Source organism: Equus asinus, chromosome 22 (genome assembly GCF_041296235.1).
Source record: "Equus asinus isolate D_3611 breed Donkey chromosome 22, EquAss-T2T_v2, whole genome shotgun sequence".
Taxonomy (NCBI): Eukaryota; Metazoa; Chordata; class Mammalia; order Perissodactyla; family Equidae; genus Equus; species Equus asinus.
The window spans coordinates 38,276,895-38,289,409 of record NC_091811.1 but is presented as its reverse complement, the minus strand read 5'-3'; the positions used below and the strand labels follow the sequence as shown (position 1 = coordinate 38,289,409).

At 38.7% G+C, this 12,515-nt stretch overlaps 1 long non-coding RNA gene across 1 annotated transcript; it reads left to right on the top strand.

Annotated features, from left to right (window-relative positions):
• Positions 1–327: 327 nt before the first annotated feature.
• LOC139041640 (uncharacterized) lies at positions 328–11,072 on the top strand. The gene is made up of 3 exons (XR_011497153.1): positions 328–450; positions 993–1,123; positions 9,635–11,072. It is a non-coding gene; the product is annotated as an uncharacterized lncRNA (long non-coding RNA).
• The last annotated feature ends 1,443 nt before the right edge of the window (positions 11,073–12,515 follow it).

Below are 12,515 nucleotides of genomic sequence, written 5' to 3'. Positions count from 1 at the left end.
AACATACCCCTCGCCACTATATGGGCAATGAAGATGGGCATCTGGCAGGACCAGAGAGGGTCAGAGGAGGCTCACAGGGCTGTGGTGCTCTAGAACACCATCAGGCACCCGCAACCAGGAAAATTTATTTTCAGTGACTCCAGCAAATCAAAGGTAGGCTTCCCCGAAGTGGGACTAGATGGAAAAAAGTCTCAGACAAAGGGACCTTGGTTGGAAATACCCATTTCTAGGCATTTGTGATGCCAGCCATAGCTGGCTAGACTCCCTTTTCCAAGGGGAACTCCCTCCACGATGGCTTAGGGAAAAAGTCCAGACTTCACCCGTCTCTTTCCAGAAAACAAGAATCTCTCAGTTTGTGTTTACGAGAAGATTGTCGGTTTCACTCCAGCTGAAGGTGAAAAGAATGTCACCCTCCTCTCAGCTGAGCCGAGCCCAAAGAATTTGCTGAAGGTGTGTGGGGGGGTGTTTCTCCCCGGGGTGCCTGCGTGTTTGTATGTGGGGGGCGCCAGGCAGGAGACACAGTGGGAGAAGGGCCTCAGAGCTGGGATTTGCCTCGCGCACTTGTACACTGCGTATGTTGTGCATGAGAGGTTGGAAGTCGGGCCAGAAATAATTCCCTCTTGAGACAGAGCAGGGCAGTTCCTACTGGCTCGGTCAGGGGGTGGCTCCCCCTTCATCTGTCCTGGAGGAGACGCTGTTGACAGATTGCTGGGGTCCTTTCAGTTTAGACCTCCGTGTCGAGAATGTGTAGGGGATGCTGGCGAGGGGAGGAGAAGGCTTGCTCGAATGTGAGGATGGGCACACTGCCTCGGTGGGTGGGACACCTGCTGCTGCTTGGAAGCTTCACGAGCAGCCGTGGACCATCACGGGGGGTTGAGAGCGTTCATAGGTGTAATCTCAGGTTCTGACTGGATGAGGCCACAGTGGCAGACTTCTTGTATGTGTCCCAAATGTGTTTGTTCTGATCAGTCCCCTGTACTTTTTCCCAGTAGAAATATGGCTGAGAAACCCAGTTATGGAGAGTGGAGCTGAGGAGGCATAATTGGCCCTATTATGATACAACTGTTGGTTGGTTCCATTCCTACTCTTGGAAAAGTGGATCGAGGAAGACATCATGGAAAGAGTAAGCCAAAGTGAAAACTTGTGGATTCTCTGGGCACAACTATTTTGACTCTGTAGACCTAGTTTTAATATGGGATTCTGGGGTAAATAATGTGTCCTCCGTGTTCTAGATTCAGCTCTCCTTACTGTCTTCCAGCTGTTTGGAGCTGGAGGGCCATCTGTATCCCCACTCCTTTATCCACCAACCCACTGGATCTCTGTTCAGTCTTTCTAGGCCAAACTGAACCTAAAATGCAAATGAGCTTCCCTGTTGTCATCCTTAGTAATCATATATTTTACCAAATTTGAAAGTAGTGAGAATATTATTGAGGAAAAGAGGCGATGAAAATTTAATTTACAAACAACAGCAATAATAATAATAATGATAACCCCCCTCTGATGAGCTGGACTCTCCCTTCTCATTTCTATGCTACTGTAGCTCTGGTTTGGCTGGCCTCCTTGGCTTGGCAAGCCGAACCACTTCATCTCCCGCTTCTCCTGTTGGCTGAGCTCCCATCCTCCTCTTGGCTCCTGTAGCTCAATTCCTGGCTGGCTACGCTGATCCCACATAATATTTTACGCAAATTTATATGCACCCCGTTACAAAGCTTAGCAAAGAGGCACTGTTTCTTTTCCTTGATAAAATTAATCATTTATAACTTAGCTCTAAGAAACTAGTCCAACTTGTGGGTGCTTAGTTTTTTGCTCGTAAGAAACATTCCCAGCCCTCCACCAGAAGAAAAAGATTTCCCATTCCCCTGGCCTGCCTTGGCCCCCCAAAGCGCCGTCTACTTTGGAAATTCCCACCAGTCTTATTTAGAACCACACTCACCAGTTGCCTGGGAATTTCTCCCAGAAAGCTCCTATCTACCCCACCCCTTGGGGCTTGACTTCCCACAGACCCCTGGGTGGTTTAGATTGTCGTCTATATCAACAACATGGTAAACTTATTGTGGCTGCCCAAGCTTCTCCAAAGAGTTGTGGGAATAATTTGTGAATTACTTCTTTGATTTCTCTTAAATGAAATTCTGTTTTTACTCATGTTAAATGACTGTTCCCAGAGTACAGTTTTTTTAGTGGCATTGTTATATTTAGGAGGAAGATATGCTCTCTGGTTCTAACAGAAATCAATGAAACTACCAAACTCTGGATTTGCAATTAGGGCAATGTAAATTCAGCCAAAATGCACCTCTGTCAGGCCCCAATGCCTCATTAATAAAGAACGTAACTAATTTTTCACCACTAAAGAGAAAAATCTAAGGACTAGGCTATATGTTTCGGCACATACATGCAGCCTCCATACATAGACCGTTTTAGGAAAACAGAATAGAATTTCCACGCTCTTGTTTTCTTTAAGCAAAGACAAACAGTACATTGTAGCATCTAGCACCTCAAACTTTTCAACAAGTCAGGAGGAATGGAAAGAGCATCTGTGGATCCAGTCACTTTTCTCAAGCAGCGTGGGTGGTGGTGGGTTTGTGTGCGTGTGTGTGTGTTTTCCTATCTGGCGCTAGTGAAGGGTTAGTTGACTGTGTTTATAGCTCCAGCTTTGGGAATATAATTTCTGCCCTTCATCTAAACATCTAACTTTTTTTTTTGTAGCAAAGAGTCATGGCAAATATACACTCAGGGAAGCTTTCTTCAAGTGACAATAAAGCAAATTGGGATGAATATCACTTCCCAGGTGAACGACCAGAATCTCAATGTATCATTTTAAAATAAAACATCTAAAGCTCAGAAATATGGTCAGATTTGTCCAAGTCACACAGCAGTTTAGTAACAGAGTTAGGACTAAGGTCTCACTTCTTCAAATTTCTAATCTAGTGATTTGTTCTTAACTTTATTTACTATCACTCTTTGTCCAAAATGTTTTAGGCAGCGTTCCAGATGCTCAAGCTCTATCTTATAATTCTTCCCACAAGAATTCCATATTATATTGCTCACAATCTTTTCATATTACAGTGGTCTGTCAGTGTCCATGGGGGATTAGTTCCAGGGCCCCCATGGATACCAAAATCTGCAGATGCTCAAGTCCTTTATATAAAATAGTGTGATATTTGTATATAACCTACTCACATCCTCCCACCTACTTTAATTAATCTCTAGATTACTTATAATACCTAAAACAATGTAAATAGTATGTAAATAATTGTTGTGTTGTTTAGGGAATAATGACAAGAAAAAAGTTTGCACATGTTTAGTACAGGTGCAACCTTTGTAGGCCTTTTGATCCACGGTTGGTTGAATGTGTGGATGTGGAAGCTACAGGTACAAAGGTCTGACTATATTTGCTAAACAGGAAGGGAGTAAATAGGTGTTTAAACTGGCATCTGCCGAATGGCCTTGTTTTAGTTAATGCATATGAAACAGTAACTACCCTATATGAGACGAAGTGAACACACATACACAAATTCAGGAATCAGCACTCAGGACTCAGTATCTCAAAAAGAACAGGGTTGGGGGCTGGCCCAGTGGCACAGCAGTTAAGTTCTCCCACTCTGCTTTGGCAGCCTGGGGTTTGCTGGTTCAGATCCCGGGTGCGGACCTACGCACCACTTGGCAAGCCATACTGCGGTGGGCATGCCACATATAACGTGGAGGAAGATGGGCACAGATATTGGCTCAGGGCCAGTCTTCCTCAGCAAAAAGAGGAGGATTGGTGGCAGATGTTAGCTCAGGGCTAAACTTCCTCAAAAAAAAAGAGGAACAGTATCCATGTGGCCAGGTTCTACAAGTAGTAGGTGGAGTAAAGGAGGATTCTCGCAAAATTGACTTGAGAAGATCAAGCCTTTGATCTTTTTAAATGAGCTTTTTATTTTAAAATAGGTTCACATTTATAGAAAGGTAGCAAATATAGCACAGAGTTGCCGGGCATCCATTGTGCCCTATTAAGATCATTCATTAATGTGATAAACTTGTCACAACTAATGAACCAATATCACAGCTAATATCATTCTCAATGGAGAAAAACTGAAAGCTATCCCTCTAAGAACAGGACATAGATAAGGGTGCTCACTTTCACCACTTTTAATTTAACATAGTATTGGAAATCCTAGCCAGAGCAATCAGGCAAGAAGAAGAAATAAAAGGGATCCAGATTGGAAAGGAAGAAGTGAAACTGTCACTATTTACATGACATGATTTTATAGATAGAAAGCCCTAAATGATCCACCAAAAAAACCCTTTTAGAAATAATAAATGAATGTAGTAAAGTTGCAGGATACAAAATCAACATACAAAAATCAGTTGTGTTTCTGTACACTAATGAAAAAGTAGCAGAAAGAGAAATTAAGAATAAAATCCCATTTACAATTGCAACAAGAATAATAAAATACCTAGGAATAAACTTAACCAAAGAGGTGAAAGGGTTGTACACTGAAAACTGTAAAATATTGTTGAAATAAATTGAGGAACACAAAGAAATGGAAAGATATTCCATGCTCTTGTATTGGAAGAATTAGCATAGTTAAAATTTCTATACTTAAAGCAATCTACAGATTCAGTGAAATCCCTATCGAAGTTCCAACAGCATTTTTCACATAAATAGAACAAAGAATCCTAAAATTTATATGGAACAACAAAAGACCCCAAATAGCCAAAGGAATCTTGAAAAAAAAGAACAAAGCTAGAGTTATCACACTCCTTGATTTCAAAATATACTACAAAGTTATAGTAATCAAAATAACATGGTACTGGCACAAAAATAATCACACAGATCAATGGAACAGAATTGAGAGCCCAGAAATAAACGCACACATCTATGGACAGCTAATTTTCAACAAGAGATCCAAGAACATGCAATGGAGAAAGGAAAGTCTCTTCAATAAACGGTGTTGGGAAAGCTGGGCAGCCACATGCAAAAGAATGAAAGTAGATTATTATCTTATACCATACACAAAGATTAACTCAAAATGGATTAAAGACTTGAATGTAAGACCTGAAACCATGAAACTTCTAGAAGACAACATAGGCAGTATGCTCTTTGACATCAGTCTTAGCAGCATATTTTCAAGTACCATGTCTGACCAGGCAAGGGAAAGGAAAGGAAAAATAAACAAATGGGACTCTATCAAACCAAAAATCTTCTGCACAGCAAAGGAAACCATCAACAAAACAAAAAGACAACCTAACAATTGGGAGAAGATGTTTGCAAACCGTATATCAGATAAAGGGTTAACATCCAAAATATACAAAGAACTCATACATCTCCACAACAAGAAAGCCCAACAACCTAATTAAAAACATGGGTGAAGGATCTGAACAGACATTTCTCCAAAGATATACAGAAGGCCAACAAGCATATGAAAAGATGTTCACCACCACTAATTGTTAGGGAAATGCAAATCACAACTACAATGAGCTATCACCTCATGCCCATCAGAATGGCTACAATTAACAAGACAGGAAATAACAAGACTTGGAGAGGATATGGAGAAAAGGGAACTCTAACACACTGCTGGTGGGAATGTGAACTGGTGCAACCACTATGGAAAACAGTGTGGAGATTCCTCAAAAAATTAAGAATATAGCTACCATATGATCCAGCTATCCATCTACTGAGTATTTATCCAAAGAACGTGAAAACACAAATGTGCAAAGATATATGCACCCCTATGTTTATTGGAACTTTATTCAGAACAGCCAAGACTTGGAAGCAACCCAGATGCCCACCAAGGGATGAATGGATAAAGAAGACGTGGTATATATACACAATGGAAAACTACTTAGCCATAAAAAAGGATGAAATCCAGCCATTTGTGACAACATGGATGGACCTTGAAGGTATTATGCTAAGTGAAATAAGTCAGAGGGAGAAAGTCAAATAACATATGATCTCACTCATAAACAGAAGATAAAACAACAATAAACAAACACATAGAGACAGAGATTGGATTGGTGGCTACCAGAGGGTAAGGGGGAGGCAGGAGGGTAAAAGGGGTGATTGGGCACATGTGTGTGATGATGAATTGTAATTAGTCTTTGGGTAGTGAACATGGTGTAATCTACACAGAAATCAAAATATAATGATATACACTTAAAAAAAATAAAGGCTGAATAATATTCTCTTGTTAAAAAAAAAAGAAACACGTGTGATACTAAGTAGTTTAGCCATGATTAGTCCAAAGATATATTCCTAAAAATGAGAAAGTCATATTTATTCTGCCTGGATTCGGGCTAGTCTTGAAATTTCTACAATAAGTTTCAATTACTATTTCTTTGAGATGAGTGCTTTTTTTCAGCTCTTCGATTCAGCAGGTAAAGGCCTCATCCATAACTATTTTTCAATTATCTAGTACTGTATTCGTAATATTAGCTAGGTAGTAAATATTATTGTCCAGAAATTTTCCATAGAATAAATCCACTTGATGAAGGCAAATATACTCCTTAATAGCTTTATAAATCTACCAGTCATGGCTTTTGGGTTAGAGTTAAGGAATAAAATAAGTTTACAGCCTATACATTTCCTTTTTCTTGCCAGTGAAATTGGAACAAGGAGGAGTTTCTTTGGTTCCTGAAGCATGTTTATAAACCTCTTCTAAAATTGCAAGTAATTTATGATTGAATGTTCCGTGCCATACAGTGATGTACCCATCTGAAAATAAAATAAAATAGGTTAAAATTTACAGAAAAGTAGAAAGATGGTACAGAGTTCCCATCTACCCGGCATCCAGTGTGCCCTGTCGTAAGATCTTACATTACTGTGATAAACTTGTCACAATGAATGAACCAATATTGATACATTTTAACTAAATTCTTTTTAACTAAAGTCTATATTCAGATTTCTTTTTTGTTTTTACGTATTATTCCTTTTTTATCCCAGATTCCCATCCAGGATACCATATTACGTTTACTGGCCATATCTCCTTCAGATCCTCTACACTGTAACAGTTTCTCAGACTTTCCTTATTTTTATGACCTTGGCAGTTTTGAGGTGGACTTGTCAGGTTTGGTAGAATGTCATTCAGTTTGGGGTGTCTGATATTTTTCTCATGATTAGACGGGGGTTATAGGTTTTGGGGAGGAAAATGACAGAGCTTAAGTGCCATTTTCATCACATCTATCAAGGATACACATTATCAACATGACTTAGCACTGTTGTTAACTTTGAGTATCTGGCTGAGGAGTATTTGTCTGATTTCTCCTACTATAAAGTTACTCTTTCCACCTCTTGTTTTTTTTAAAAGATTTTATTTTATCCTTTTTCTCCCCAAAACCCCCTGGTACATAGTTGTATATTCTTTGTTGTGGGTCCTTCTAGTTGTAGTATGTGGGACGCTGCCTCAGAGTGGCTTGGTGAGCAGTGCCATGTCCGCGCCCAGGATTCAAACCAATGAAACACTGGGCCGCCTGCAGCAGAGCGCGCGAACTCAACCACTCGACCATGGGGCCAGCCCCCGCTTTTCACCTCTTTTGATAATATACCCTTTGGATAGACATTCACTACACACAGTCTACATTTAAGAGATTTAAGGGATAGAGTGTGATGCTCTGTTTCCTTGAGGGGGCTGTATTTATATAAATTATTTCAGATTTACCCTTGATTTTAAATCATAATATATATGTAATCACAAGAAACAGTAACAGTACATTAGACCATAAAAAAAAGGTAAGATGTGAAAAGGTCTCAGGAAATACCTAGTTCTGTTTTCTTGATTGAGTGAGGACTGTATTGAGTAATTTGCATAGTGCAACTCACATGTGGTCAGGTTAAATTGTCAGCATTCATTATTCATTCAACAAATGCTTTTCTGGTGCCTATTCTTTGTTTAACTCTGGTTTCCATCATTTGAATTCAAAACCACACTGTGTGGCAGGTAAGAAAATTGCCACCACTCTCACTCAGTTTTCAGATGAGAAAGCCATGGTAGAAAGTTTTTCCTGGGTGTTATTGATCAAACTGTGAAGAATACCCGGGTTTCTGGACAACAAGTACAATGCTTGACTGTACTCAACAGTGTGGTCTTCCTAACACCACTAAACAGAACAGAACAGGCTGTTTTTATTAAATATTTCCATGGGTAATCCTTATTTGCTAAGCCATACCTGCCACTGAGAAGTCAAGGATTCAGCTTAAAGTTTTATTTGGCTCATCCTAGGATTCCATCTCCTCCAGCCACAACCTCCTCCCCATCCTTGCCCCCACCTCTGTAAACTCTTAGGCTGGCTCTGTCTAGATTCCTGCTACTGAAAATAAGTAGTGTGTGGACTACTTGAGTCTTGAGTGCCTACTGTTTAAATATATTATCAATGTCTTTACTAGGAATCTGTTGCTGTAGAACTTTAGTGTTCTTATAAGAGCCCAATTTATTCTGACATCTTACAAATCAGTCCAGTGGTCTTTTAGGAAATAATGAATATCTCCTATGCACATAGTATTGTATTAAACATCGTAGAAAATACCTTCAAAGCAAAAGGAAGAGATTACAACAAGATAAATGGTACTGGAAGGTTTATGATCTGAAAATTGACAAAGAATAGGAAGATTCCATGTTTTGAAAATGTAGTTCTCACAGTAAAGAGAAAGATAGAGCTGGTTAAGAGGGATGAAAATTGAAGGAAACACGAAGGTAAACTGAAGAAGTCTGGCTAGAATAAGCTAGAATGATGGGGTTAAACTGTGAAAGAATGAATCCTTGAAGATTAGATCTAACATCTTTACCTATTGGCATAATATTCATTGTCACACTCAGATTTTTTCCCTTCTCTTCCTAAGACTTCTCGTGAATATTCCTTCATAGTAAACTACTATAAAGTATTTGACACCCGGAACAGTGGTGGTCCCCTGGTCCTCTTTGGAGTGGTTTAAGGCAGACTCAAAATCTATATTCCTCTTCCTTCAGGGTTTTAGGAGCAAAAACTATCCAAATTCAGATTCATCATACATTTATTTCTGAAACAACACGTTCACATTTTATAGAGCAGGCATAGAGCACCTATGTCGTTTCTTTAGCTCTCCTAATCTTCACATTATTTTGGCTGCTTTTGGTCAGACAGGATCCCCTCAGCTAGCTCACTCAGTATGCAAATATTCACTGTGTAAACATTTCCATTATTCTGTAATCATTCTCTTTTTCTCTCTCTTGGTTGTGTTTATTGACCTCAAAGGCGATTAATTAAAAAAAAAATTTAAGACAATAAGAAAAATTTCTATCACGTTGTTGGATCCTTGTCCCATGTGCTATATAGCAGGAGAAGGAGAGCGGAATAACCAGACTTCAGACTAGAAAACACTGCACTGAATCAGCCCCCTACCCTATAGCATTTGGATGGTATGAATGGGATCATTTAATGATTTGGCAGTCAAACTGGAAGTCTTAATGTCACTATGACTCAGGTCTAGGAAGAAAGGAAAGAGGTTTCAGCAAAGGAAAAAGACAATGGAACAAAACAGTATCTGTCATGTCTCTTTTTGTCCACAAATCAGTTTTTCCCTATTGTTACCATGTAGTCTGTCTCCCAGCCAACGCATTTAATGTAAGACTTAGATTTAGGCAAAATAACTCAGTGGGCTTTTCTCTTCTTTTGTTTTCAGAGTAAGAATATGTTAGAAAAGCCAAGAAGTTTCAAAAGAAATACTGCTCTCTTTCCTTATGTCTACTGACAAAGAGAAGAATAAGTCAGAGCTCAGGGCTCTCTGATCTGCTTGCCAAACAACTTTAGAAAGATGGAACTTGATTCTCCAGGAAGTTCAAACCTCAATCCCTCTATCAATATTATGAGAAATTCTGTCAAAGTCAACTCTTTATCATCTGGAATCTATAGTTATTCTAAAATATTGTCTCTAATTTAAGAGAACTTTGCAAATGAAAAGGATGAAAATCCTTTATTTCAAGCATAGAAAATAAGCACATAATAAACTTGTAAATATGATTTGTCCTAAATGAGAAAGATCATCATGATAGAAAGGTTTTCAAGTTACTAAAGATTATAATATTTAACACAAGATCGATTTCTATAATTTCCCTCATTTTCCTTGCTCTCCTCTGCATATCGGGAAAGACGAAAGGAATTAGGATGGAAAAGAATGACTTACCACAGAGAAAAATACCTCCTGTCATAACAGAGGCCTAAGGTCTGGTTAAAGGTACAGTTGGAAGAAAGAGGAAAGAATAAATTAAGGGTACATTTAAAGCGCAGTAATGATGAGAAATATTAAAAAAAAATCATCCCAGTACTTTTGTCTTGTGTCCTGGAAGACTTGTGTTATTAATAAGAGGAGAAAAAGGAGATGGGACGGGAATAGGGTTACTGATTGGAGGCAATAAAGGACCATCAAAATGGATGCATGTTGCAAGCAATAATCCCATAGAAGAAGAATCCAGATGAGAAGCCAAAGTTAAAAAATTAGATTTTAGAATTATCTGCATAGAGATGATGATTGTAGTCATCAAAGTGAATTAAATCATTTGAAAAGTTAGAGGAGTAAGAAAAGAGCTAATCATGAATTAACATTAATCTATTAATAAAAGACTTCAAACCACGAGAATTATACGAGTAATATATTTTCTGTATTTCTAACCATCTTTGTGATCAACAAGTAGGGAGACAAGCTAATGCTTTCAAAGTTAGATTGCCATTTTTCTTTTGAGTGCTCCCAAATACATTAGGCAAAACAGAATATTTTCCTTGAGCCTTAAGAGAATTCCAATGTGGAGAATCTGACACATGCTGAAAAATGGATGAAACTTGAGGACGTTACGCTAAGTGAAACAGGCCAGTCATAAAAAGATAGATACTGTATGATTCCAATTACATGAAGTACTTAAAGTAGTCAGAATCATAGCTACAGAAAGTAAAATGGTGGTTGTCAGGAGCTTAAGGGGTGGCGATGGTCGGTTATTGTTTAAAGGGTAGAGAATTTCAGTTTTGCAAGATGAAAGGAGTCAGTGGAGAAGGATGGTGGTGATGGGTGCACATCATTATGAATGTGTTTAATACCATTAAACTGTACACTTAAAATGGTCAACATGGTAAATTTTATGTTACGTGTATTTTACCACAATAAAAAATTTTTTAAAAAAGGATTCCAGTGTGATTGGATGCAAAGCTTCCAGGACCAGGGCTTTTGTGGTATCCTTAGGGGACGTGGTAATTATTACATCCGCTGGGTCAGATCTGGCTGAAGAAAGACCTTCAAGAAAAGTTTGTCAGAACATGAAAACTGTGTGTCAAAGTCCTGATGGTCGTCACCCTCAAGACCCAGTATTATGAGATGAAAAACCCCTGGACTAGGATTCAAGGGTCAGGAAGTTTTTCTCACTTTCTCACTTTTTCTCACTTTCAAGCTTGAGGAATTGTTGAGGACCCTACCCAAATCAGGAGTTGCTTTAATAAGCAGTAAGATAGAAATTTCAGGATACCAAGAGACCAGTTAAAGATTTTTCCTTTGACCCTTTCTTCTCTACCCAAAACATTATTAAACCCCATTCAGATATTATCCACACAGGTTTCATCCTTCTGCTGCTAAGACTTCTTTCATTTGAAGTCTGAGCAGTCCTAGACTTCTCCCTATTCCTGTCTTCTGGTGGGTGGAGAACAGAGACAACTGGATAACCTCTTCAAAGTGGTGGTAGGAGTTTGAGCATGTCCTGAAGTCTTTGATTATATCTCCTTTGAATCTAGTGGAGGGTATCGTAACCTCCACTCATGATTCTGTTACTTATTTGAGGCAGGTTCCATGGGTCAGTTACTCTCTCTTCTCTAACAGCCACATTAAAAGAATGGAAGAAGCGTTACAACTTTTATTTGTTACAATACCTGAAATTTTCTTTCTGGAAAATTAACACACAGATGCTACTGTGCCTTGCTTGGTGGGTGGCAATGGGGTGGGTTTCAGACCTACACAAGAGAATTTACCCAAGAATCTCCTAGAATGGTGTGCCAAATCAATAATTCCAATATGTTGCATAGGCCAGTGCCACTCACTGCTAAGTTTTTACTGTTACATAATAAAAATTTAAAAAGAAGCAAAATACAATAAATATAAAAATATATATCTATATACATATTTTAAGTAAATACAAATATAAATATACATATATGCCTTTGTATAATTTTTAACTGTCTTTTTTTTTTAGGAGGGCTGTCCTTTATTCTAACACTATGTCCTTCACTTTTGGGGTAAAAATGTCCCCTTTTTAAAATAAAATTGAAAGGCTAATACTCAGTGTTGCATGTCCCTTAAGTGTGTGGCTTCTAGGCTCACATTTTTTTGGGTTAGAACATTACCTTTGTCATCTGTTAGCTGTGTGGCCTTTGGCAACTCAGTTAACCTTGCTACTCACCTCATAGGGCTGTTATGAGGTTTAAATGGGATCATTTGTTGATTTAACAAATAGCTATAGTGCCACTCTGAGCCAGACATTGCTCTAAGCACTTGACAAATATTAATTTACTTAATGTTCATAGTAAAC